Genomic DNA, 3,038 nt, shown 5'->3' on the forward strand with positions numbered 1-3,038 from the left:
ATTATTGTAAATCCTTCAGTTTCCCGTAAGTCTTTACTTTCACTTACTCACTCCAACAGATATGAACTTTGAAACAAACATCCTGTAATAAAACCGACATCAGCAGCCAGCAGCAGACACACCTGCCACCAATGTAACAGAACATCTTAGGTTTTATTCTTAGTTGTCAGAGTTAATATACTTTCACTTTCTTCTGCAGTCTGTTATTTATGCACTTTGTGTTCACTCCCGCATATAGATATACATTTACACTTCAACTTAAATATCACATCTGTCCATCTCCTCCTCTACAGGCTGCCGCAGGTCAACTTTAATTAATTTAATGTGATTTTAACTTAAGGTGTTTTTGATCTTTTGTTTTGTTTTTGTGCTTCTCTTTCATCCATCACAATTTAGAGAAAGTCATGACTGTCCTGTCTCTATTCAAGCATTGAAGTTTTGAGTTGAGTTTGTTGAGTTTTGGGCGCTTTTTACAACACATACACAAACACACACACACAGACTTACATTAAAGGTTACAATTTCCCTTTGGTTCATACTTTCACTTTACTGTTGACCACTGTGTGCTGAAAAAAACTTCAGTCACACACAACGATGAAACTGATTACTGTCAGTTTGTGGTTTCCGCTCACTGTTTGCCGCCTTAGTTTAAGGCTGGTTAAGCTATTTTCATACTTTCACTTTCTCCTCCTGTCTTGTATATTATGCACTGTGCCCCACTGTGTTCACCCCAGCAGCTGAGCTGATCGCACCCAGCATACAACTTTTGCTGTTGACAAAAGAGCATCATTTAGGTAAGCAATCCACCATGTGAGCTTTATTATGTGACCTGCAAGTAAACATGCTGTATGGCTTTCCAGATGCATTACGAAATGTCATTTTCTATAGATCTGTACAGAATATGTTCATTACCACAGTTATTTTTATTCCATGTGAGCTCGTTCTCACAGAGAAACTCTGTTTTTATCTGCTGCTGACATTTCCTCTTTTTCTTTCACAGTAAACTTCTTGTCCTGAAGATGTCAAGTGGTAAGTTTATACTTTCCTCTAAAAAGTAGTTTATCAAGCAGACAGATCTAACATTTACATTTAATAAACCTCTTGTTAATTTATCACTTCATCAGCTGTAATATAATTTATGTTTACATGTGTACAGTAAAGTCAGAAAAAGTAAATCTGCAAAAGCAAATGTCACATTTTTCCTTCTCTTCTTGAGGATAAGGTTAAGTAATTTAAATAATTTTTGTGTCAGTCAAATAGATAATTTACTTCGATGGGCTGTTGGTAAAAGATTTTAGGACTTCATATTAAGGACTTAATATTTTAAGAAACACTTGTAATGTCATGAGAAAAAGTTCAGGAGATACAGAATATAAAGTCAGAATTTAAAATTGGACACTTTATCTTGAAAATCTTCTTCATCTTTATTTCCTCTGTCTTCCTGTGATACATTGTATTTGTTTTCTTGGGGTTATTTATGTTGTAATCATTACGAACAAATGTTGTTTTCCAGAATAACAAGATAATTAATCATGAGAAAATAAATAAATAAATAAATTATCAATGAAAGTCATTTTTCAAGTATTTATGGCATTGTAACTGTTATACTATGTAAAAAGCTTCTTCTTCTCCTCACCTCTTTTCACAGACGTGCAAGACTATTGTATTCATGAAAAATCAGTCCACAGTGAAGAAAAATGTGACAAATAGAAAACATGCTTTGGATTCAGAAGGATTAATATTTTAAGAAAAACTTTTAATGTTATGAGAATAAAGGTTATTAGATACAGAGAAGAACGTCATAATTTAACAGAGAATATTATAATTTGAAAGCAAATTATTTTAGTGATGAGGGTTTATTCCACCACTGAGAGAAAACTATCTGACACATCAGTTCCTCAGGTGTAAAAGGTTTTATGGAATTGAAACAATCTGGCTTGATGACTCCTCGATGACTTGTCACATTAAACTGACAAATCAGACTGAAGTCCAGTAAATCAGATGTTCTTCTGTGGACTGATATCTGAGACAAACTCTACTTTTAGAAATGTTTATCCTTTATGATTCTCTTGGGATTTTGACCCGATGTTGGTTTTGTAACAATCTTTCTCATGAATGTTGAGTTTTAAATCAGATTTTTCTTAATGTCATTCTCATGATTTCTTTTTTCAAAATATATTCTTCAAATCTCAACATCACAAAACTTTTTGTCCTCTGGTATGATTGTTCTACAGTCGTCTTTTAACATTAGATAAAATGAAGTGTCTCTGTTTGCAGTCGGAGCAGGATCAGGATCCTCTAATTCAGGTTCCGGAGCTTCAGTCTCAGTTGGGCCTTTGACAGCTACCGTCGGTCTGTCTGCAGATACCGGCGCCAAGATCAGTCCAACACAAGTGGAGGCAAAGGTGCTGGGAACAGGCGTCTCCATCGGACGTGAAGTGGGCTTTTCTGTGCTTGGTTCTGGGTTTAAATTTAAACTGTGGTGAACTGTGTCTTTGTTAGAAACACAGCTGTTGTTGGTTATTTACCTTCTACTCCCACAATTAAACATTGATTGTATTTGAAATCTGCTGCATTTATAGCTCAAACTTGTCATGACATTGTGGGTTTTTCCTTGTTCAGCGTCTGCTGCTTTTATATAGACAGTGAACATGATAGAAAAATGTGTTTTTGTCATGCTGAAGATAAAATACACAGATAAGCGCACTGTACTGTCCATGAGAACAACTTCCTGTTCTACCTGCTGGCTTCCTCTCAACTTTATCATGGTTGTTGACGTCTGAACATTAAAGAAATGTTGACTTCTGATTCTGTATTCCATTTTCTTCTCGAAGTAGAAGATGTAGTTAAAACTGTCAGTACCAAAGAATGATGCTGAACATGTACTAGAGGCTTTTCATATCAAGCAGCAGTAATTCTGATTGCATGGCTTCACATGAAGCTTTGGCTCAGGTCTGGCCTGGATTACACCACCTTTTAAAGCATTCATTCATATTATTTTACTGAAGATTAATTTATCATTTACTCATTAAAGACCT

General features: G+C 35.2%; 1 long non-coding RNA gene across 1 annotated transcript; it reads left to right on the forward strand.

Moving 5' to 3' along the window:
• The first annotated feature begins 684 nt into the window (after nucleotides 1-684).
• LOC115584880 (uncharacterized) lies at nucleotides 685-2,808 on the forward strand. Its single transcript, XR_003984620.1, has 3 exons — nucleotides 685-794; nucleotides 1,001-1,029; nucleotides 2,278-2,808. It is a non-coding gene; the product is annotated as an uncharacterized LOC115584880 (long non-coding RNA).
• The last annotated feature ends 230 nt before the right edge of the window (nucleotides 2,809-3,038 follow it).

Source organism: Sparus aurata, chromosome 7 (genome assembly GCF_900880675.1).
Source record: "Sparus aurata chromosome 7, fSpaAur1.1, whole genome shotgun sequence".
NCBI classification, from domain to species: domain Eukaryota; kingdom Metazoa; phylum Chordata; class Actinopteri; order Spariformes; family Sparidae; genus Sparus; species Sparus aurata.